Below are 25845 nucleotides of genomic sequence, written 5' to 3' on the forward strand. Positions count from 1 at the left end.
GCCAGAGGTGGGGAGCCAGGGCTGCTTCTCCTTCCACCTGGCTCGCTCTCCATTCCGGAGGTCTAGATGCGTGTTCGGGATCTGTCATTCAGTCACACAGAACAGCCACGCCAAATTCCGGTCTTGAGAAGAAGCAGCCCGACACATGTGTTTCTTGTGCTCCCCACTCAGCCAGTGAGGGGATCCTGGAAATGCTGAGCCCGCGCGGGTTCCAACCATCCCAGCCCAAATGCTACGGGCTGCTGGGGAGCAGAACTCAGCAGGCAGGAATGTGAGAGGAGGGTGGGGGCCAGGGGCGGAGGGAGGATGGAAGGGAGCTGGGAGAAGGGTAGAGGTCAGCCAGGTCAAGGATTCCCCAAATTCTCTTCCCTTGGCACCCCACACCCCAAATCTCCCATCTGAAAGGAAAATATAATGTGTGTGTATGTATCTAGATAGATAAAATGTATATATAAAACATAATGTATTTATAATATATATGTGTATATAAAATATATATGATTATTAGAACTTCCATGAAGTTGAGAAGGGGTAACGAATAGCATCTTGTGGGTTTTTTTGTTGTGTGTTTTGTTTGTATTCGTTTGTGTTTGCTTTGCCAGGAAAGGAAGGAGAATTAAAGGGGAGGCTGAGAAAGGAAAGATATGATACTGATAATAACATGTAGGAATAAGCCAAGAGTTCATTATCCATTCAGGAAATACTGAGTGAGCATCCACTGCTTACCAAGCCCTGTTTTAGACGCTGGAGATACGGCAGTAAACATAACAGGCAGAAACTCCTGACTTAACGTAGCTTACATTCAAGGGAGACGCAGGAAATTAAGATGACAAGTTTAGTTTTTCAAATGACAAAATTACAACAAAACATGACGAGCACGTAAAATGTATTGAGTGCACACACAGACATAAAGCAAGATGGAGGTCAGGGAGCTGCGGTCCAGGAGAGGAGAACCAAAGGAGTCCTCACTACAGAAGTGGCTCTGAGTCAAGTTGTGGCAGGCGAGGACTTGAGCTGGGCTGCTTTCTGGGCAAAGAGCATCCCGAGACCAATCAGGAGGTTACCGTGGCTGAAGCAGCGTGAGCCAGAGGGCAGGAGAGAGGGTGAGGCTGGAGTGTGACGTGTCACATCAGGTAGGGCCTTGGGGGCCACTAGAAAGATTCAGGCTTTTCCTCTGAATTAAATGAGGAGGCATGGGAGTGTCTTCAGCAGAGAAGTGGTGTGATTTGATTTCTGTTAAAGGATCATTGTGACTGCTTCATGAAGAATAGATTGAGGGTGGAGGGGGGCTGATACTCTGAATCTGAAATCTGCTCTCACTTTGTTAGCAAGTGGAATTGGCAAGTTTGGGGGAGGGTAGAGACGGGCACCCAGACTTCCTCTTATGTGATCAGGAGGACTGAGAGAAACTGGAAGTGGGATGTTTTGGGTGTGATTCAGTGTTAATGAAAGGTGTTTGCATACAACCTAAAATCATCTTGGCTATCACCAGTGGTTTATCTCCCACCCCTTGGAAAATGAGGTCTAGAGAGAAACCAAACATTCCCATACATGGATGCTATAATTTATCTGGCCCATGGAGGTTCTCAGCTCGAACCTGCTATTCAGATATGGCTTGGAGACACTACGTCTGACCCTCCTTAACTCCATAGCTTGGACTAAAGTTCAAAATGTAACAAGAGCAGTGGGGTCACCAAGTGATTAACACACACTCAGACGTGCCAACACATGCAGCTCCTTTGTTTTCCAGAACTGATCAAATCTTCCTTGTATCCCCTCAACCCTATGGAACATGTAGGAAAAGACTGAACGTACATGGTCAGCTGGTATATCCTGGCCTCTTCTGGTGTCCCTTGGTCTCCTGATGTTAGCACCTGGCTCTTTGGCTGGTGGGGGTGTTGCTACCATGTGGCTATGGGTGTGGAAACCAGCATGGTGACCTCTGGTCTTTAGGGGCATCCCTGCTGGGTGTTTGGGTCCTGTGCTGGTGTCCCATGAGTTACTCCCGGTCTAGTTTGTTCACTGGCATGCAATGGACAAACTTAGCCATGGGACATTGACACCGCTATTGCCTCTGGAAGTCAAACTACTTGATCTCAATGGCCTCCACTTTCCAACTTCAGGCCTCTGCATTTCCAGTGATCCATCTTGAACCGCCCTGACCTTCACCAGGGCACCAGGGAATACAGGGATACATCTCATCGTTATCTACCAAGGTCCCTCCATTTGTTAATGCTGCACTGTCCCACCCAAGCCATGTTAGACATGGTACCAGATACATGTTGGGCTTCTCCTAGTTGCTTTCAGCCTCTTCCAGGCTGTGCGTGGGAAAGGAGGTCACTTGCCCTAATATTTTTAGTCTCTCCATACCTTTCTGAATGTTTTCATAGTTCCCTCCCCAAAAAAGCCTTGGCCTCAAGGAAGAGGCAAGGCAAGACTCTGATGTGTGAGGGTCTTAGCTTGCGTCCACCTCTTTTTTCATTCCTGTGCTCTGCTGGACAGGAACGAGTGTGCCCTTTCCCCCTCTTCCTTTCGGGTGAGAATGTATCCCTCAAGATATCTTTTTCCGGGCTTCCCTGGTGGCGCAGTGGTTGAGAGTCCGCCTGCCGATGCAGGGGACACGGGTTCGTGCCCTGGTCCAGAAGGATCCCACATGCCGCAGAGCTGCTGGGCCCGTGAGCCATGGCCGCTGAACCTGCGCGTCTGGAGCCTGTGCTCCGCAACAGGAGAGGCCACAACAGTGAGAGGCCCGTGTACCGCAAAAAAAAAAAAAAAAAAAGATATCTTTTTCCTTGCTAAAATGGTATCTGTTCCGTCCACTTCCCTGGGGCCATCATGGTTGGGTCACGTGTGCCCTCAGGGAAACAGACACTGAGGCAGAATTAAGATTGCAAGAGTTTTTTGCGGGAGTAACACTTGTGAAGATAAAAGAGGGAGAAAGTACAATTGGACAGGGAAAGCCTCAGATCACGATGCAGATCTGAGTCATTTTGGCCAACCCAGTGAGGGATTCCAGAACAAAGACTGCTCATCGGAGGAGTACCATGTTGAAGAACTGGCCAGGCCTAGGACCTATTCTGTGCTCAGTCACTGGCTGGGGGCTGCCCCAGGAAGAGCATGGCCCCTGCTCTAAAGGCGCTGTGCATCCTAAGGTACTGACAGCTGGAGGCTGTAAGCCAACTGCATCTTTTACTGCTGAACAGCAAGTTCTTTCTTGAAGGGAGACCCACATGGGCACCTCTAATACTGCTACAACGGGGGGAGGGCTGTTAGAGAAATGACTGATGGGGGAAAGAATGCAAATCACATCAGACTGGTGTTTTCTACATGTTTTACATATTACCCAAGTCATCCCTGAGCACAATCTCAGCCCACATCCTTTTCCCTGCAGGTGAGCTTTAATCCACTGTGACCGCAGCATAAAATGATTTGACTGTTCTTGAAACTTTCCTAAGAACCTCTTCACAGAACACGGTGCTGGCGTAATGCTTTAAAACCATGAGCATGGCTTTTACAGAGCCCTTTGATTTTAATCTAAGAGGCTCTTTGTAAATTTAAAAAAATGTTCATTTTAATTCACCATTTGGAACCAGCAAGCGCCACGCCGTTTATCTAAACCCAAGTCCTCTACCAAGACAGTGATCTGTGTGCTGCCGGGGAAATTTCAGTGGTTTGTTGACAGCAAACTAATGGTGATAGAGGACTACAGATCTCTAGCAAAGAAAGCTCCTGTGAATTAGGAGACTGGGATTGACATATACACACTAATATGTATCAAATAGATAACTAAAAAGAACCTGCTGTATAAAAAATAAATAAAATTCAAAAAACTAAAATAAATCATGGTTGTTAAAAAAAATCATCAATGGATGATAAAAGAAATAGGCGAGAGCATGATTAGATTAAAAAAAGAAAAAGAAAGCTCCTATGAGTCAGAAGCCAATCATCTAACTGTCTGTTCACCAGGTTTCCTTCCTGTGAGTCACTTTAAAAAGCTTCACTTCTTCTTTCTCAGTTTTCAGCCCTTTTCTGGTTTAATCAATGACAGTTGAAGCTATATTATAATTACTGGAAGTGTTGATAAATGCAATCGGTCCCCTCTCCTGGACAGCCCTTGGAAAGGAAGTGGTAGAGAAGAGATGGAAGGAGGTGGGAAAGAAGTCTGTATGTGGAGAAAGGGAGAAGCAAAAGAGACTAGAGGAGAAACCAAAAGACTAGAAATTTCTTGCTGTCCCAGGAGTCAAAATATTGCTTAGTTTAGTCATGATTGATCACAAAGATGGCCAGTTTCGTGGAAATAACATTGTCAGAAAAATTATAGGACTCAAGTTAAATTTGTTTGTTTGGTTTTTTTAATAAATTTATTTATTTGGCTGCATTGGGTCTTCGTTGCTGCGCATGGGCTTTCTCTAGTTGCGGTGAGCGGGAGCTACTCTTTTTTCTCCCGTTGCGGAGCACAGGCTCCGGACGCTCAGGCTCAGCGGCCATGGCTCACGGGCCCAGCCGCTCTGCGGCATGTGTGATTCTTCCGGACCGGGGCACGAACCCGTGTCCCCTGCATCGGCAGGCGGACCCTCAACCACTGTGCCACCAGGGAAGCCCAGGAGCTACTCTTCATTGCGGTGTGCAGGCTTCTCATTGTGGTGGCTTCTCTTGTTGCGGAGCACGGGCTCTAGGTGTGCGGGCTTCAGTAGTTGTGGCACGTGGGCTCTAGAGCGCAGGCTCAGTAGTTGTGACACACAGGATTAGTTGCTCTGCGGCACGTGGGATCTTCCTGGACCAGGGCTCGAACCCATGTCCCCTGCATTGGCAGGAGGATTCTTAACCACTGCGCCACCAGAGAAGTCTCTTAAATTTGAATTTCAAATAATGAGTCAATTTTTAGCATAAACATGTCCAATGAAATATTTCAGATATACTTTTATTCATTAAATTTTTTCTTTGTCTGAAATTCAAATTGAACTCGGCCTCCTGTATTTTTATTTGCTAAATATGGCAACCCAAGCCAGGAGACATTTCAATCTCATCACGCTGGGTTGGTGAGGGTGATAAGCTACATATTGAAGAGGAAATGGAGAGTATAACACCATACTCCTACTTTCTAGCAGAAAGAGCCAGGTTATTTGGACTTGAAAGTTCCTTCCTTCTGAGTCAGCCTCTGCCTTCCCAGCTCTGCTCAACACTGAGCATTTCAAACTGACCATTGGTTCGAACCCATCAGCAGGTCACTGAAATTGGACTTGCTGTCCTAGACTTGGTATCTTCTATGACTAAAGGTAACTTGGATCCCTCAAGTTTACTGAGCCTTTTTCTTTCCTTAATCACCACCATGTTTGTCCAGTCAATAGGACCGAGCTTTTGCCTTGGTTTCTGCCTGTACCTGAGGTCCTGAACTCCAAACCATTCAGCTGTGGTTTTGACATCCTGCCTCGATCATGGGTTCCTCTCAGCCCATGCCTGGTGTATGTCTCCAAACCAAACATATCACCTGGGACCACAATGCTGATTCCAAGCCTCACCCTCTTGTAGAACAGGGGTTGCCAAACATTTTCTGTACAGGGCCAGATAGAAGATATTTTTGGCTTTGTAAACCCCAAGTCTCTGTCACTACTCAGTTATGCCATTGTAGCATGAACAGACGTGTGTTCCCATAAAACTTTATTTACAAAAACAGGTCGTGGGCCAGATTTGGCATACGGATCATAGTTTGCTGACCCCTGTTCTAGAAAATCCTGTGATCTTGCTCTTCCTGCCCAGAAGTTTCCACTTAAATGTGGATGCTGACCTATTAGCTCACGGGAGCCTTTTCTACTAGACAGGATTCTGATGGAGACTCCATGCCCCATTGGGGGCCAGTCCTATTTTACAATCTTGGTGCGCTAGTCTTGGACCTGGCAGTTCCCAGCTTTGTTATCTTGCCTTCTGTCAGCCACTGAGGTCCCAGCATGTCTAGAGAATGAGTACACTTAAGTAAGCCAACATCTGCTTTTGTTTCCACACTGCAGCCAAGATTCACTCTCCTTCTTTCCATAAACACTATCTTAGTTCAAGATTTTGTTGCCAACACTTTGGACTGGTCTGTCTTCTCTTTGGACATCTGCCTGAGAAATCGTCTCTGTGCATCACTGTTGCATAAAAGTCAATGGGACTACCCTGTCAGTGCTAGGAAGGGTTTGTCTTATAATACCTATGGATTTAGAGAAAACCCTTCTCTCTTAGATGATTAAAAAACCCTGACAAAACCAGGTAAAGGCAGCCACAGTGCATGGCTTCAAGACTACACATCGAGTGCTTCAGGATGAAGAAAAACCAACATTATGAATAATATTGATGCTGTTATTAAAAGTAACACTATGACCTTAGAAAGACCTTACTATGGTATGAAAATGCAAAACAAACTTCACAAGCAATTCAATATGGGTATGACTAAATCCACTTCTTCACAAGGGTAGGACTTTGGGAACTAATTCATAAATTTCAAAAATAAGATTTTAAATTAGAAAAAAACAACAGTTTTGAAACAACTCTGCACAAGCCTTTTCAAATAATGTTAATTGACATAGGCCGCTGCTCTGGATCAGTCTGACCACCGTGTTCTACACATCTTTTTACTTTATGGGATAAGTGTTTCTCTCAAAAGTTGAATGAAATTGAAGACTTTATAAATCAAATCCTATTTTAAATAGAGAACTTATTCTTTAATTTTGGAGTCTTCCTTCCCTCATTTAAAAAAATGTTGTTTTCTATTTATTTTCTTTCATTATAATAAATTTTTAATAAGCATTATATCCCCAAATTGAAACTGTCTATACTTGCTTAGGAAGAATACTTTCTGAGTTATCTGAACTCCTTCAAACCAGTATAACAGAAATTAACACAGTGTGGTAGGTCAATTATACTTCAAAAACAAACAGACAAAATCACAGAAAAGGAGATCAGATTTGTGGTTACCAGAGGCAGGGGTTGGGGGGAGGGGGAATTGGATGAAGATGGTCAAAAGGTACAAACTTCCAGCTGTAAGATACATAAGTACTAGGGATGTAATGTACAACATGATTCATATAGCTAACACTGCTGTATGTTATATATGAAAGTTAAGAGCATAAATCCTAAGAGTTCTCATCAAAAGGAAGGAAAATTTTTTCTATTTCTTTAATTTTGTATCTATATGAGATGATGGGTATTCACTAAACTTATTGTGACAATCATTTCATGATGTACGTAAGTCAAATCATTATGCTGGACACCTCGAATTTATACAGTGTTGCAGGTCAATTATATCTCAATAAAACTAGAAGAAAAATGTTTTACTTACACGTGTCCAGAAAAAAAAGTTCCTTCAATGACAGTGTACTCTAAGAGGTACTTTAATAGCTGCATAGTCACTCCCCAGAGATGATTCTTTACAGGACAGTTGTTCAGATGTGAGCTCATCCTTAGCAGTACTGTGGTTCAGCAGCAGATTCTAGATCAGGTTATAGTTGAGCAGGAAATATAAAGAGATGCTTCTATCCAAACACAAAATTACTCCACAGTGGAGAACCAGCCCCAGCGGCCTTTCCAGGTGAAGCGGCCACTGGCTGCCACGTCATCTACGGCACTCAGTGGGCACTTTCTCATTTAGTTCAGCCACAGAGCTTATCAGCACAGCCCTATTCTAACCATTTCTATCGAGTTTTCACCAATAGAGTCAGGATTGTATACTGGTTAAATTTTGAAGTCAGAGAGATTCAAATTTGAATTATATAATTGTCCTCATTCCCACTCTTATAGCTAAAGGTGGACGAGACCCTGTAACTAAGCACGAATAGGGAGAGAGACAGAGACAGACAGAGACAGAGACAGAGGGGAGCAAGAAATGGGGAGTGTTTTCTCTCTAACAAAGGATGCTGAACAGCTAAACACAAAAGCCCACTGCACAAGGTCAGGAGGGAACATGTTAGTCTGAGTCTGAGATGCAGAGCTTGCAGGTTGAGGAGCAAGTTAGCTGGCAGAGAGGTTCCCAGGACAGGACTGGTAGGCAGCCAACATAGTAAGGAGACCATGGAGGTATGGGGAGAAGCGGAAAGCCTGAAAACCAGTTCAGGTATGAACTTTACAAGCATGACTCAACCACTGTGGCATCCCTCTTATGCTCAGCTCGGTATGCGTGGTCCGGGAAAGCAACACCCATGTTAAGTTCACATCTAGCGGTGGTGTCATAGAAGAAAGGAAAGAGCTGAAGCTGGTTAGCAAGTCCTGGGCTGATGGGATTTGTGTCAAGTGGGGTCAAGTACAGAGCTCTCCCTAGAACTAAATCAGGGAGTTCAAATAAGGGCATGTAGAGTCATGGAAGAATAACAAAACTGGAGGGGCCAGAGAAGGACTAGAGACTGAACTTGTAGGGTCAGGTCTGCTGGGATTCAAATAGAAGCAGGTTGAGAACAGTAAGACAGGGTCATGGTCAAACTGTTCAAACATCACGTGTGCTGCTTGTGAGGATCTAAGGATAAGAAGGCACAGAGATGTGGTTTGAGCTGGTGGGACAGTTTTAAGGACCAGGAAAAGAGTAGAAAAAAAGATACATCTTTTTGGATGGAGATAGAGGCCATCTCCCTACCTAACAGAGGGAAGCTTTAGTTTGGCTTTCTTACCCTGACTTACCATAGAATCATCTCCATCCTCTTTCCAGAAATGGGAAGGCTTGGGAAGGCAACGAGGTTTATGGGTTTCTGGAAAATAGGATCACTCATCCCATCTACCAAGGAGAACCTCAGTTGTAAGCTATCAGAGAGTAGGAAAATTGCCACCTGGCCAGGTTGCCACAGAAGAGAATTGGTGGCTCTGGGTCCTTTTAAGAGGAGCTGAAAAAGCAGAGGGCTATGGTATAGATTTCATTCTCTAAGTCCAGGAAAGCAAGGTGAGAAGAGAAAGTATCAACCCACATCACTTCCTTTGGACCTTCATAACATCATCTCTCTCAAGGAGATGGCGTGATACACATTTCTCCCAAATAGGTGACCAGTAGTGAGTTTTAGACCATTCTCGCAGGGACAAGGTCACAAAGACCTCCCCACAAGATTGTGGAAAAGGGGGCAGGCAAGCAGAGAACAGCTGTTGGGTAGACAACCAGTAGTGTCTGTGGCTGAGGCAGTTGGGTTGTTCCTTTGGTTTATTTCCCTCAAAGAGGCAAAGCCACATCATTTGAAGGCATTTTAGGAGCTGCAATCTGCCTTCATGAGATCATGGGTATTGCTGATGTCCTAGTTCCAGGGAAAGCAATTCCATTTTAAAATTCTGCTGTGACTCTCCAAAGAATATTTCCTAAGTTACATGTAAAAACAAGTCATTAAAAAATGCAACTTCCTTTTATTTCTATATTTAGCCTGTAGTTCTTCGAACCTCACCCTCTGGGCTAGCAGCCCACAAAGATCTCATAGCACTTACTAAAATACGTAATTATTCAGATGTATCTGTTTATTTATTTGCCTCTCCCATCACTTTTACTGTAAGACTTATCTACCTTGTTCTCCATTCTTTCTGAGGCACGTAGCAGCCAGCCTGGGACACAGTAGTCATTCAATAAAAATATATTGAATGAATAAATGAGCAAATGAAAATTTTGGGTGAGGGAACTATGAGGGAGGACTTTGGAATGGAAAAGGCACCTAGTATTATCAATGTCTTCACTAATTATTGTTGAGCACAAAAGATTATTTTTAATGCTTGCCTGATACCTATTCGGGAACATTATGGGGAGGAAGGGCAAGAAATGTACCCTTTCCATTGACTTCCATCAGTGTTTGTATGTGGATTGTAGCTACACCGAACACAGTTACTTTGTCACCACCTCCAAGAAGCAGAAAGTGACTTGTAATCCATTTTTGTGTTCTAGGATCCTGGTTGAAAGTAAGAGAAAGAGAGTTCCATCTTTCCAATTCTCCAGGAATCTCAAACTCCCCAGTTTTCACTGCTGTGTGCCACGTTCCAAGAGCTGACCCAGAGGGAGTCCCATCCTGAAACAGGTGGGCACAGCTGCGTAAACACCGTCCTCACTTTCAGGTAAAGGGCTCCTTGGACCACCTTCCCTCTCAGGTGGAAAAGCGGAGAGTAGAGTCTCTAGTGACTGCGTGAGGAGAGGCAGGGTGGGGAGGTCTTCAGAGAGGCACCAGATGATGGAGACTTCAGGAGACCATAGAGCAGCTATGTCTGTCCACTGCTCCTTTACCACAGAGAGAGGAAAAAGAAGGAAAAGATGGATCATGCAGCGAGTGGGAGGGAGTGGGTACAGAAATCAAGTTTATGTTAGAATCATTCCAAAGGATGGTAACAGAAGTGGGGAAACAATGGGAGTCTCTGGAAGGTGAGATGGGACACTGGAAAGTTGAGGTCAATAAACACCATCCCTGCGGCTATTGGTTTTTTTCCAATTTTCCTCCTCTCTGTTGATGCTTTTCTTGGCTGGAACTTCCTCAGATGAGTCCTGGGGAGCCTGAACGGTGACAGTAAAGTGAGGAAGGGAGAAAACCGAGAAGCATTTCAAAAGCTTCTTCCCCAACACTCTTCTTCACTTCCCTTGTAATCCAGTTTTAGGAATAAAGACCAGCCAGGGAAAGAGGTTCTGACTCGAGCCTGCCACGGCCCCAGTCAGCCATTTCTTCTCTTTGTTCAGACCTTAAAATCCTGTGAGGTTTTTATAAACTTTCTAGCAGGGGCCCTGCTGATCTGACGACTCATTAGAAGGGGAATGGAAAACGTTATGAGAGATTTTCAGCGAATGGGTAAAATGGGTAGGACAGCTCCTCTCCAAGCCCCTGTTGCCTCGAAGGCCACCTTCCTCCAGCCTGCAAGCTCTGGCTCAGTGTGAAAGGATGTTCTGCTTGCCCAGGGACCAAGAACTCTTCCAGGAGAATAAAATGCCCTCGGCTGGACTAGCAGACAGACGAAGAGAATGCCAGAGGAGAAGGCCACGGGCACTTGGCAAACCAGGACTAGCATGGAGAAGTTTGCCCTCCAGGTCACTATTTTAAATCCCAACTGAGCTAGGGACAGGGAGAGGAGGGATGCTAAAGATGTTTGCTTGTTTCCCTCACGCGATGTTTGGTCTTCATTGAGGACCAGTTTCTGGGTCACAGTGTTGCCCCATGTATCCTCACACCTGCAACACATCAGCCATCTGGCACCAGGCGAATGGGGGCCAATTCCTCCAACATGACGACATCCCCTTCCTACAGTGGAAGCAGGATTTGGGGCAGGACTGACCTCGGAGGGCCATTCCTCAGGCCATGACTTCTCTTTTCTGGCGATATCCTCTCCCTAGGTGACCTCATCCAGTCTCATGGCTTGAAGCACCAACACCCACGTTTACACCTCCAGTCCCAGCTTCTCCCTCGGGCTCTGGCTTCGTTATCTCCAGCTGCCTCCTTACAGCCTCCACTGGGATGTCTAGCAGACGTCTCCAACCAGAAGTGTGCAAACAGCACTTCAGAACCTTCCACCCACACCTGTTCCTCCCACATGTCAGTTGACAGAAACTTTGTCCTTCCAGCTGCTGAGGCCAAAACCCTGACTCCTCTCTGTCTCACAACCCACTTCCAAACGCTGAACGCTGTTCATCTCTGCCATGAAATACACCCAGTTCTCCCCATCTCCACTGGCCCTCCAAGGCGCTAGGGTCTCCCACCTGTATCCCTGTCACGACTTCCTGGTCTCCTTGTTTTCGCTCTTACCGCCCCCCCTTCTGTCTATTCTCTCCCTGCAGCCTGAGTGATTCTTAAAATCTAAGTCAGATCATGTCTCTCTTTCTACTCAAAACCCTCCAGTGGCTCCATCTCACACAGAGGGAAAGCCAAAGCCCTCACAATGGCCTAGGGGGCCCTAGTGGACTCTGTCTCTGTCTCCTGCTGCTCTGGTCCTCGTTCACTCCCCTCCTGCTGCACCGGCCTCCCAGCTGTTCCTCAAACGCAGAAACTGTTCCCACCTCAGGCTCCCTCAGCGTGGAGCACTCTTCCCTGTCACCTGCATGGCCACCTCTCTTCTTTTTCAGGTCTCTCTCTTTTGGGTGTGGCCTTCTCTGACCACCCTCTACACAACAGCAAAACTTACCCCTGGCCCCCACTATCCCACGCCCCTTCACGTGTTTCTCTCCATGACATTTGCTCATCTGGGGGTTATATTTTAAGTTCCACGAGAACAAAGATCTCTTCTCTCATGTTGACTGCTGTATCTGCTGTGCCGAGAATAATGCCTGACATTTAGCAACTGCTTAATAAATATCAAATGAATTTCTGATCCATTTTCACGCTCTGGTCCCAGAATGACTATTGTTCTCCGATGTCGCATGTCAGTTTTCTTCACCATAAAGGGAGGGAGGATGAGGTGTGATGGTTTTATTTAAAGGCAGAGGGTTTTTTTAATGACCTTACAAGGAAGACATTACACTTAAAAAAACAATCTTTGGAAATCCATTAAATTTGTTCCATTATGATTGATTCATTTGGTGAGAACAAGTTCCCGTGCAGTGGGGAACTTGGATGGGGGAGTGGTGTCAGAAACAGAGGGGAGAAACATTTTAATCATTTCTTAAAGTGAAGATCAGCCTTCCCATTTCATTTTTCAGATAAACTTTTTTTTGAGTAGAGCATACACACAGAAAAGCGCACAGACCTTAAATGAATTATTGATGAGTTATTGCAAAGTAAACACACCCATGTACCCCCCTCCCAGGTCAAGAAATAGAACATTACCAGCACCCAGAGCCCTCCTCTCACCCCTTCACACGACTACCTCCTGCTTGCTCCTTAAAGGGACCACTCTCCTGACTTGCAACATCCCAGGTGAATTTTGTTTGGTTTCAAACCCCATATAAATGGAATCAGACAATATGCATTCTTCTGTAACTAGCTTCTTTCATTCCACATTATATCTGTGAGAGTCATCAATGTCGTGTGTAGCAGTGGTTAATTTATTTTCATCGTGTACAGTATTCCACTCTATGAATATGTCACAGTGTATTTATCTGTTCTACTCTTGATGGACATGTGAGTTTTTCTGTCTTGAGGCTATTATGAATAATGTCGCGCTGAACATTTCTGTGCATGTCTTTGATGGACATAAGCCCTCATTTCTGTCAGATGTATACCCAGGAATAGACTTGACAGGTTTTGAACATATTATGTTTAGGTTTAGTAGATCTGCCAAACTTTCCCCAATGGCTGTATCGCTCTGAATTCCCACTGGTAACGTATGTGTCCTAGTTGCTCCGCACCCTCACAGCCACTTGGTATTGGTCTTCATTTTAATTATTTTCACTCTTGTGGGTGGTTAGGGATATCTCAATGTAATTTTCATGTATATTTCCCTGATGACTAGTTGAGCACCTTTTCTTGTGTTCATCGGCCATTCTATTTTTGTGAGATGCTGATTTGTTTTTAATTGGATGATCTGTCTTTTATAAGAGTTCTTTATATATTCTGAATTGAGCCCTTTATCAGTTATATGTACTGTGAATATCTTTTCTCACTCTGTAACTTGACTCTTTTTTTTTTACTTTCTTAATGGTATCTTTTGATGAATCCAAGTTTTTAATTTTAATAAAGTTCAGTATGTAAATATTGTTCTTTATGGTTAGTACTTTTTGTGTCCTATTTAAGAATATTTGCCAACTCAAGTTAAAGAAGCTATTCTTGACCTGTGTTATCTTCTAAAAGCTTTCATATTTAAAGTCTATGGACCACATAGAATTGATATTTTTTGCTCTGGTAAAAGGCAGGGGTAGGGTTTTATTCTTATTTTTCCATTTGGATATCTATTTGATCCAGCAGCACTTATTGATAAGATTATTTTTTGATAAATTTGCACCATTGCTCTGAGGTACCACCTTTTTCATAAACCAAGTGCCTAAATATACATGGGTCTGTTTCTAGATTTTCTACACTGTTCCGTTGCTTTATTTGCCTGTTGCTGTGCTAATGCTACACTGCCTTAATTACTGTCACTTTATAATAAATCTTGATCTCTGGTTGAGTAAGCGCTCCAACTTAGTTCTTCTTTGAGGTGGTCTTGGCTATTCACGGCTCTTTGCATCCCTACCTTACTTCAATATGGACTAGAAAGCATCTTTCGAGCACTGGCTGGGGGGAGACAGACAAAGGATGAGGCTGAACAATGCTCATGGCCCAGTGCAGATGGATGCCTATTAGACATATCAGAATGAACATGACTAAACAGAACTCTCCATTTCTTTTTCCCAGCCAACCGCATTCCCTCTTCCCACACAGTTTTTCTCATCTTGGAAAATGGTACCATTGTCTCCACTGCTAAACCTTAGTCGAGGAAACCATCACCGCAGGCATGGGCCACTGAAATGGCTGTGAACTGGTCCCCTCACTCTCATTTTTGTTTCCTGTCAGTGTGTTCTTCATATCACAAGAGTGATTTTTGTAAAGGTAATGCAGCAATACTCTTCTCCCCAGCTCTGGGGCCCTGTTCCATCATTTACTCTCAGATCAAACTGTCCGCTATGAAAGCCTTTCCTTCACTCCCCTATTGAAAGAGGTTCCCCTCTCCTGACACTGTCCACATCCCCTTGTTTTATTGCACCCTTAGTTCTTACCACTCTCTAAAATCATCTTTTTATGTATGTGTTATACATTATCTGTCTTCCCCATTATAATATAAGCTCCATTCAGGTACAGAGTCTGTTATCTGTCTCCCTGTATCCACAATACCTAGAATAGTCTTTGATACATTGGAGGGGCACCATAAATGTTTGTTGAATGAATGAGTGATAAAATGAACAGTAGGTGGGCTGAGGGCCTAACTGTGTGTGGCAAGCAATGTATCTAACAATGTATCAATGTTTACCTAATTTTGCATCTGGTTACCTCTTTCGACAACTAAAAATTCTTTCAGAGCAAGGAATGTGGGAAAGTTGAAGGGCATTACTTAGGTCCTGGTAGAGCTCAGGATGAATTTGGGGATCAGTTAACAGTCTTTATCCTGTCTCTATTTATTAAAATTAAACTTTTACTTTGAGATCATTGTAGACACGCATCCAGTTTTAAGAAATGATGCAGATACCCTTCCTTACCCAGTTTGCCCGCATGGTACATTGTAAAAACCATGGTACAATATCACAACCAGGATATTAACACTGATGCAGTCAAGATACAGAAGATCTCCGTCACCATAAGGATTCCTCATGGCATCTTTTTACAGCCTCAGCTACCTCTCTCCTGTTCCCACCACCTCCTTAACCCCTAGCAGCTCCTAACCTGTTCACCATTTCAACTGTTTGGTCATTTTAAGAATATCATATAAAGGGAATCATACAGTATATAATCTTTGGGGATTGGCTTTTTTCACTTAGCGTAATTCTCTGGAGTTTCATCCAGGTTGTTGCTTATACGAATAATTCATAGTGCATTCCTTTTTCCTTGCCGAGTACTATTTCATGGTGTGGATGGACCACAGTTCGCTTAACCAGTCAGCCACTGAAGAACGCTTGGGTTGTTCCCAGTTTGGGGCTATTACCAGTAAAACTGCTACACTTGAGTACAGGTTTTTGTGTGAACACTAACTTTTCATTTCACCTGGATAAATAGCCAAGAGTGCAATCTCTGGGTGGTGTGGTAGTTGGCGTATCTTTTTTTTTTTTTTTAAGAAGCTGCCACAGTGTTTTCCAGGATAGTGGTACCATTTTGTACTCCTCCCGGCAATGTATGAGTGACCTAGTTTCTCTGCATCCTCACCACACTTGGAAAAATTGAGGGACAGTCTTTAGATGCTGCTAGAGTTCCAGGTGAGTTTGGGATTCACTAACATCCTTTCCGCTGTCCCATTTTTCAAAAAGGCTGACACTCTGTCCCTAGTTTGGCTCAGATGGGAATTAATGATAAAAGCCAACAGCCATCTAGATGCAACAGTCCATGAAACATTTTCCTTGAAGAAAGGATGATAAGAAAGGAAACGTACACATTTCCTGGGCTCCCCAGTCCATTTATAATAACGCCAGAAATGGTGAACCATCCCTTGAGTCTCTGGAGGAGCAGTCTGTGGCCGGATTTCAGTTGAGACGTTGGTAAGCCATAGGAAACCACATAGTTAGGCCGAATCAGATGGGTGGGGGACACCTTCACACGATCTTTATGAAGGCCAGGCAGAGAGATTCTGCCGACAGAAGCAGCAACAGTAGAAATGCATGTTTCTGTGCGTGTTACCTTGCGTGAGCCCAACATGGATTAAAGGCTGCTTCTAAGAAGGGAAAACTTAGATCTAATATTTGGGGCTGGGGCCATTCTGGAAGTTTCTTTCCCTGGGGGCTTAACAAGACAAAACCAAAAAGCAGAAAAGCCTGTGTTTAGCTCTTCTCGTGATTGCCCACCGTGTCCTACTGTTTCTGCTTCCTCCAGAGGCCCAGCCCTCCTTCTCCTCCCTGACCTCATCCTTCTCTCCTCACCTTCTCAAAGCTGTGTTTTCTAACACCTTAACTATTTGTATTTTATTTAACACATTCTTACATTATGGTTACTATTTCCCAGGCATTGTTTTATGATTTTATGTGTATTACCTTCATCAAAACTCATAACAACCCTATGAGGTAGGAATCATTAATGTCCTAATATCACAGATGAGGGAACTTAGCTACAGAGAAGTCGAATAACTTGCTCAAAGTCACACAGCTCATAATTGGCAGAGATAAGATTCACACCCAGGCAGTCTGGCTCCAGAATCCATGCTCTTAATCACTACATTAGGATGGCTTTCTATTATTGACAGATATGCCTTAAACTGTTCCCTTTTCGAGGCCACTGGTATTTCAGTAAGGAAAAAAGCCTTCCACGGAAGGAATAAAGCATTTAAATGTGGGACTTTGGATAGAAAGTAACAGGGATATATCCTGTCACCCAGGCTAAGGTGTGTACAAGGCCCTCACAAGGAGGGATTTATTGCATATGACAGCTCTATCTTGTGCAGGCTGTTTCTAAGTACTGCAACTAACATTTAGGAAATGGAATTACTATGTGCCAGAGACTGGGCTAGGAGCTGCACATACATTACGTCAACAAAAATGCATGACGGGCAATATTAATTCCCTTTTAAAGATTAGGAGGTTAAAGCATCCAGTGGCAGGTGGCTAGGTAATTTAAATCGTACAACTTGAAAATAGCAGTCCTAGGTCTGTCTGGTCTCCTTTTACTACACAAAAACGATTAAAGCATTGAGTTTCTAGTTTTGTTTTGTTTGCTTTTCTATCTTTGGTCAGTATGTCTATTTTGGCAAATGACAACGTAAGAATAGAAACTTCCATTTTCCTACCCATGAATCAGTTACTCCCCCAGATTTCACATCATAAGTATACGGCGCCACCACAGCCTAGGTGCTCAAAGAGAAAAACACAGGACTTGGCTTTTATGTCTCCCTTACCCTACCTCCTTTCTGCAATTTACCAGCAAGCTCTGTCAATTCTATCTCCAAAATGCATCCCAAGTCCATCTGCTTCGGTCCGTTTCCACCAGAGCCCCTGAGTCCAGGCCACCATCATCCACTGCCCCAGACACATTCACAGTTCATTCCTGTGCACACCCTACTTCCCTTGCAATCTATCTCCATATAGATGTGTATGTTCTTCTTAAGATATGAATTGGATCTTGTCCCTCTCTTATTAAATATTCTTCCAGCTATATTTGACGCCACTTTCCTGCCCTATTGCTAATCTCCGTCCACGGCAGAATAGGTCATGCTCTTCCACACTTGGGACCCTTCACCCACGCCAGCATCCTATCCCCCCACTCTTCCTGTGGCTGTCATCACCTCAAAAAGCCCACTGAACCTGCTGTATACATCCTCCCTCTGTTAGGTCTCTCTCTCTCAAAGTCTTAGACCAGTGGCTGGCATACAGCAAGCATTCAGTTAATGATAGTTCTTGTTTTTGTTTTGATCATTGTTGTTCTAGTATACAGTCTAAATTTGCATGCCTAGGCGACTAGATAAATGGAGTAGGAAAGATGGACACTATTAATATCTGAGCCCCCAGGAGCTTCTAAGAGAGGGAGGTTAGATACTTCTAGAGGGAAAAGAAATGTGGGCTTGTAAATCCTCTTCTCTGCCTTTAAAGAAAAAAAGTTATTGCTATTATTGTCACACACACAATTACCATGTGCCTAACAGAAGCATGTTTTACCGTAGCAATATAAAATATATTTTGAAAAACTATAAGAGCAGTTCCCATATTTTTAAAGCAGTGTCTAGACCTGTCTGATGGATTTCCTAAGTAAGTTTCACTCTGGCTCTTACAGCCCCCCAGGAAGTTTTTTCTACGACTTAGCAATAAGTACTCAAAGTTTGTCCTCTCTTTAATTTTCTAGTACCCTTGCTAACAATCTAGGAAATGACTTCCAGAAACATAAAAGGAGGGAAAAGAGTGAAGAATAATTAGGGTAGAATCACCTATGAACTGGATAATTAGACTTTGTCCAGTGAAGAGCTGCCTTTTAAGAGAAAAAAAAGTGACAGTATAAAAACCTCACCCCCAAGAAGTTGTAAGGCTGGACTTTGACAAATGGTGGCCCCAGTTTAGGCACAAAAATACCCATTGCTTGTGATAGTTCATGTGCGATGTCAAAGGCCTGCTTCGGTAAGTTACGGAGCAACCGTTTGGTGGAATATTATAAAGCCATTGAGAAAAAACTGGCAAAGAAAATTTCAAACATGGGGAAAACCTTATGTTATATTAAGTGGATAAAGGAGGCTTATGAATGTCATGCATGAAAACCTGTCAGCACACCAGCTACACTGATTAAACTTTTACTTGATTCCAGGCTTCATTCCCAAGTGAGAGCAGATATGACAGGCGTGGAGGCAAGTTAACCCCTAAGTTCATCCTCACAATCTAAAAGCCAGGATTGGAAACACACCAAAATATTAATATTGTACATTGTTGCAGGCTTTTCTTTGTTCCTCGATACTTTGAAAATGTTCTAACACTTTTTTAAAAAATGTTGTTCTCTTTTAAAGTTTCCCTGGAAACTTCTAAAAGGCAGCTGCTGTGGGCTCACGTTGTCTCCCCCTTCCCCCTGCAAATGTGTAAATGAAGAACCACCTCCATGTCTTTAATTTATAACAGGCTAAACTTTCCCCTGTAAGTTGATACTCTGACCAGAAGTCTGTGGGTTGGATGGGTGCTGTGTTTTTTTGGTCGTAGCTTCTTTGGCTGATAAACTAGCACTTAAGTGTTTCCCTTTTCCAAACCCCCAAATGACAAGTGTCTCTGTGGTGAGGTGGCAGCCCAACTGTCATTGCCAACAAGAATGGTCCTGTGGACACTTATTTTTAGTTTGCTGCCTAAAGCAAGAACCAGGCTGGGTAACCAGGGCTCTTGGGGCACAAACTTCCAGAATCCAGAGCATGGAGCTATCAAAGGGAAGCCAGGTGAAGCAAGAGACCGCTTCAGGAAGCCCTAAGCGCCTTTTCTCCAGGTGGACCACAAAGACAAGGCAGAGATCTTGTATTGAGTGAGAAGACTGTAGTCCACTTTTAACATGGTTTAATTTTTATCAAGGATGCTATAAAACAGAAACACATTAATTGCATTTACATGAATGTAAATTCAGGCAGCCTTGGGGAACTAATTATAGCAAAGAGGCTGATGATAAAAAGCAGACTGGTAGAAATCTGCTCTACGGCCTGCTCAGCAGCCCATCCTCCCTTCTAACAGAGCCTGAAGCAAGGTGTCTCACCTTCTGCGGGTCAAGTAGTTGGCATGTCACCAAGCAAGGCCAGTTTACTCTCTCCAGGGAACAGAAATCCTGGGTGAAGGGACACAGGGATCCCTAACTAATGGAGAGTCCGTTAGTCTCTCCCACCTAGATCACCTAGTTTCCTGTCCCATACAAAGCCAGAATTTTTAGCTTTTTATTTGATTCTGTGAGCTGCTCTGTGGCCTTCTAACGTGTATGTGTGTGTGCCATGATGTATACATGTGTGTATTTTTAGTTTTTTTCTTAAATTAGCTAAAGTTGGTTTCTTTTGCTTGGAAGCAAAGAACTCCCCCTAAAATGAGAGCCCCAGTATATTTCACTGTATATGCAAATCTCTGCCTGGCTCTGGACAGAGGGCAATTTCTCCCCCCATCCCCCCACCTCCCATCCTGGCTCAAATATTTTCAACTTAGGGAAAAATGAGTCCTCCTCCTTAAACAGGAACTGTGACAGGCTGGGTTTTATGAAAGCATTGGTGATTGTTTTTTCCTTCCTTTTTCCACGAATGCAAGCTTCTTACTATTTCCCAACCAGGGGCAGCCAAGCAAATCCAGCCTCAAAAAGACTCTTTAGACGAGAGAGAGAGTGAGGGCCAGCCCACCGCCAGAGCCTGGTATATTGCTGCTGCAGGACTTGGCTTTGCTCATCCTGTGGTTTTCTGAACTGGAAACCAGGCTCTGGCATTGACCTCTCAGAGACAGACAACTCCTAGCAAAAGCACCTCTGACTGCATGGATAGAAGTGTTGGGTGTCAGAAAACAATGCCCTCATATGCGTGCAAGTCCAGAGGGGTGGGACGGAGGTATGGGGTGGTGGTGGGAGGACCTTCCTTAGGAGGTAGGGCTCTGTATACTCAGAGTGGGTGAGGAGAAGGAATGCTGTGAAAAATATTAAGCAAGGTAAGAAATGCCCCTGAGATGCTGTTAATTGACAAGAGCCTGTAAAAGCGCATCAGTACGATGCCTCTGTGTGTGTGTCTGTGTGTGTGTGTGTGTGTGCATGTGCATACACATGTGTGTGCATGCACGGAGAACCAGAACCAGAAACAGAAGGGGAGGGCAGAGTGGGAGAGCACACAAGTCATCGGGTCTCTTAGTAATGGGATTATGGGTGATTTTAATTGCCTTCTTTAAGCTTCTCCATATTTTTAAAATTTTCAATAATGATTATGTGTTACTTTCAAATTGGAAAAAAATCCATAAATACTACTCGAAAATGAAAGAAAGAAAAAGAAAGCAACGCCCTCATCAGCACGAGGTTCTGTCAAAGCAGTGCAGTAAGAACTAGTCCCACCTACCCCAGCAAAATCCAACTCTTCAATCACAGTCACATGCAGAGATTGCATCAACCTAAGTGGCAACAGGATGGACAAAGACACTCGACAGCTACCACTGCTATCGCTGCTGTTACTTGCACAGCATGGACAAGATCTCCTATCTCCATATATTTTTCAAGGTATCTCTCACTTCATTTGATGCACCACATAATCCACTGAGGTAGGAAGGGCCACCAACGTCAGTCCCACTTTATGGATGAGGAAACTGAAGTACCTGCCAGTATATCACATTAGACCTTGTAGTATTATTACTGACAATAACAATGGTGGTCTTAGACATCAAATTATCACACTTCTCCCCCCAAATCTCTCTAAAGCACTACAAAAACAATAATAGTTCATATTTATTGAGTGTCCCATGGCCTTCAGATTTATTGAAGTAGATGCAGTTGTTCTTATTTTAAAGTTTAAGAAAAGCTGGGGTGCATAAAGATTAAGTAATCTGTCTACAAACACATAATTAGTAAATGGTTGAGTCAGCGTATGAGCCCAAGCAGACTGCCTCCAAAGTCATGAACTGGACTAGAAAGTCACATGTCTATTAGCCCATGTTTGAAGAAAAATTCCATTTGAGTAAATTGGCCAGACCCTTAGACTCTGTTCTATTCTAATCTGACCCTCATTTGTAACACGTCTTAGTCTGAGAGTAAACATCCCATATCCGCTAGGGACAGAAGTGGCTCTTCACTTTTTAATATTTTCAGCTCGGAGTGAAAATGCGGAAGATCTCATAAAAGATGGTGTCCAAGTCCATTCCATAGGCCCAGATGGCTTAAAGAACTTCGGTAAACACTCAGCTCGAATACTTCAAAGCTCCTAGTGGAGACCAGTGACCTCAGCCCGGTGAGCCAGGCCTATGGAAGTAGTAGCCTAGAAGATGGCAAGGAGTAATTCACGCTCAAACCAAGCTTGGCTTCCTTCTGCAGTGTCTCTCTGCCACTTTGGTCTCCCTAGCACTGCAGACACCAAAATGTGGCAGGAAACCCAATAGTCTAGGTTAGCAACGTATTATTTTCAAAGCACTGTTTGGCGGCCAGGGAGGGAAGGCAGACTGGAGACAAACATAATATCAAGAGTTTGATAAGACTTGGTATCATTCAAATACATCCACGGACATTTGCAAGTTGCTTTGCTCACCTGAGCAGCCTGGGGCAAAGTGTTGAACTCAAGGAAGCTGGTCACAGGCAGCTTCTACCACCTTTCAGTGCCCCGTCTGCCCTTAGAAAGTCTTCTCCTTCAGACACTCATTGCCCTCAACTACCATCCATCACCAGAGCGGGGGCCTCCCAAGTGTCTTCCACACAACTCTGTCTGGCCAGCCCAAACCCCTCAGCTGTCTTTTATTAAGAGAAGCTCTTAAAGTGTATTTCCACCACAGCTGTCCAGTTTTTCAAAGTATTAGTGACTAAACCTAAACTGATGAACTAATTCATGATGTATGCTATGGAGTGATAATGACTTAATAAATTATTATTCTCAGAGAACTTGTGAAATTTACCCTAAAAATAACTAATGAAATTTTTCTGGCACTCTGAGAGGCTGGTATGGTAGGGATGTTGAGTGCTTTTTTTTTTTTTTTTTTAAACAACTTAGCCATTTTCTTCTCTGAGAATGCTCAAGGTGGTGATTTTTTTTAAAATTTATTTATCTTTGGCTGCGTTGGGTCTTCATTGCTGCCCACAGGCTTTCTCTAGTTGTGGCGAGCAGGAGATACTCTTCATTGTGGTGCATGGGCTTCTCATCGTGGTGGCTTCTCTTGTTGCAGAGCACAGGCTCTAGGCATGCAGGCTCAGTAGTTGTGGTTCGTGGGCTCTAGAGCGCAGGCTCAGTAGTTGTGGCGCATGGGCTTAGTTGCTCTGTGGCATGTGAGACCTTCCCGGAGCAGGGCTCGAACCCGTGTCCCCTGCACTGGCACGTGGATTCTCAACCACTGTGCCACGAGGGAAGTCGAGTGCTTATTTTTATGCAGCTCTCCTCACCTTTTATTACAGATACGGTCTACCACCTGTGTCATGAGGGACGAAGGTGTTTAACTGCCAGTGAGACATCTTGCAGCATGCTCTTCCTCTGTTGTGGCAACTGTGGAGCCATTTGTTGAGATGGAAGTGTCATAAGATCAAAGCAGCCTGGAGCCCTGGGGCACAGGTGTCCTAGAGAACCATTCAGACCTACAATGGACTTCAGCTGAAACAGTAATAAACTTCCTTCATGTTAATCCACTAACATTTGGCATTATTTGTTATAGCAGCATAGTTCAGCACATCCTGACTGTTAGAGCTAATAAATTTTACACCTCAAACCATAAGCCATAGTTTGGTTCCTATCTACTGTTAAGAGAGACATATGCCACTTATTAGCTGTGGCTTTGGACAAGTTATTATATTTCCCCAGAATAAGTCTCAGTGTTCTCCTCCGTAGGACAGGAAGGCTGGTCTCTTTCAGTTATAAGATTCTACCCAAATAGTAATCCCAAATTACATGGTACCTGCTCCCTAAAGATAACTATCGTATGCTAAGACAAGGCAATTTATCCCAAAACGAATAGAGATGTTGAACCCAAGTCAAACACTTTTTACCTAGTCATGTCTCTGAACAGGAAGGTCAGAACATAAGCACATTTTAGGAGATTTGATATCGTACCAAGAGGCCGCACAATATCTCATTACCCTTTAAAGTTGACCATTCTAGCACCCCTGAGCCATCAACATTTGTCAAATTAGAGCTATTCCATCTGAGAATTATGCAGCCTTTCCCAAAGTTTATCTGGAAATTACGTTGGAAATTCCCAGTTCATGTCTGAAGACCAGAGGGCCGCATCAACTAACACAGTGGTTCTCAGCCCTTTTAACATGAAGACACCTCTTCAATGCAAAAAATTCCCCTGATGTGCATATGTGCATGTGTGTATAACTATTAGAGTCCACTGATCTAAAAATGCACTATTTTAAAAAGCTATTTTAGTGAATTGTTATTTGAAAAATAGCACATATATTATTCAAAATACCTGGACATATTATGTATTCGGGCTATAGGCAATGTTGGGCACGTGGGTATATTTGCAGACCCCTTGCAATAACTCTGAGGTTCCCCAGGAGCTATTCATATCCACAGGCTGGGAACAGTAAACTCAAGGAATCTGGGAGAATATTGCAACCTGTATTTGGTTCTTGCTTCCTTCCCCTCCCCCTCAACCTCTAATTCTCCGGGAAGCAGACTCTAACACAGAATTAGGAAGCATGAGGTCTTGTGGGGAGTAACACCTGTGAAAGGAAATATGAGGTAGCAGGAATGGCCACGAGGAAGCCACCTGATTGTGGTACAGGCTCTGTTAGCCCCAAAGGTTGCTCCAGAGCAAGATTACCTGTTGGAGCGCATCCCCATCAGGTGGAAATGGCCATGACTTTATCCCATGGCCCTGCTCAGTTATGGGCTAGGGCCACTCTGAGCAGAGTGTGAATTTAGCTCAAAAGTTGCTAACAGGAGAGGCTGTCACCTAGTTATCCTCCTGGTAGCTGGGCAGTGAGTCCTTTCTGGAAAGGGGATCTGAGTATTTTATCTGCATCTGCTACACCGTATGTTTTCCCCTATTTCTATAGGCAATTTTCTCCCTCAAGGTTAAACATGAAGACAACATAACTTTATAAATGACAGTGTGAATTGCCCTTGGGAAATAGGCAATCTCTAAATAAAATCAGAAAGAAAATTATAACCATGCATAAGCATAATTGCATTAGCTACAGGATGAGGTGCTCCTCGGATAGGGGGTTGCATTTAGTTTAGGCAGAATCTCCTTCTGCAGAGGGAGCTAATTGCAAGTCTGAAATAAGATCAGAGAAATGTTTGCTGCAGAAGTCTGATCATACTCTGCACTGAACATGACTCTTCATGAATACATTGGCTGTTTACTGTGGGGAAGTCACTATGTTAGGAAAAATGAAGTAGTAATTGCAAGGCAGGAAATTACCTGGGGAGGGGCCTTCTCTTAGGAGGAAGAAGGAGTCTATTTACGATGTCAGTCCCTTTGCTTAGCCTGGGCTGTGAGGGGGTGTTTGGCACATGGCATGAAAGACAGACTGGGATAGACCCGGCTAGTGGGAAATATTTACAAGATCAAACCTGAGAATGGAACCATGTCCTGTTAGTCCAGTTTGAAACACTGAACCAGTTAATCTCCAAAGATGCATCTTTCAGGAGCTACCAAGGTGGTTTCCAAGTAGGAGTTTACACAGACCAAGGAGAGCAGAGGGGAGAACAAATGGAAGGGAAACTTTGGAGGGTGGGACCATCCCCTACACTTGCCTTCAGCCCCCCTTCAAAAGAGTGGTCCCAGCTTTATAGGATTTTATGTAAGGTTGCCTTTAAGGAAAGGTTCCTTAATGAAAATAAATGAATCAGATAACTACAGTTTCCTAGGTCTTACCTGAAGCCTACTAAAATAGAATCTCACATGAGTTTGACCTTCCAAAAATGCTGCTCAACGAACCTTGTGATAGAAGGATGGATAGATAGATGACAAATGAGATAGAAAGATATTAGATGATAGATAACATACATCTACCAATATAGTAATATGCAATGCATATTATAACATATACACAAAAAGAAAACATTTTAAAGGGTAAGATAAAAATGAATAGAATAGAGGCTCTAGTATTTTCTTGCACCCAGGGGATCATCTTGATTTCCCCCGATGTAGGCATCTCTTACACTGGAGCATTCTCACAGTCTTATTTGTGATAGAACGACTGTGTGGGAAATAAGGAGATGACC

The 25845-nt window shown here is 43.7% G+C and overlaps 2 long non-coding RNA genes across 2 annotated transcripts in view; one reads left to right on the plus strand and one right to left on the minus strand.

Moving 5' to 3' along the window:
- LOC113624833 (uncharacterized) lies at window positions 1-23295 on the plus strand. The gene is made up of 3 exons (XR_003434477.1): window positions 1-271; window positions 9875-10041; window positions 23067-23295. It is a non-coding gene; the product is annotated as an uncharacterized LOC113624833 (long non-coding RNA).
- Window positions 23160-25845, minus strand: part of LOC113624834 (uncharacterized) — a 25248-nt gene continuing 22562 nt past the window's right edge. The window contains exon 3 of the long non-coding RNA XR_003434478.1: window positions 23160-23259. This is a non-coding gene — a long non-coding RNA (uncharacterized LOC113624834). The remainder of the gene's footprint in view (window positions 23260-25845) is intronic.

This window comes from Aethalodelphis obliquidens, unplaced genomic scaffold (genome assembly GCF_003676395.1).
Source record: "Aethalodelphis obliquidens isolate GAN/ISIS:26980383/991018 unplaced genomic scaffold, ASM367639v1 scaffold14, whole genome shotgun sequence".
Lineage (NCBI taxonomy): Eukaryota > Metazoa > Chordata > Mammalia > Artiodactyla > Delphinidae > Aethalodelphis > Aethalodelphis obliquidens.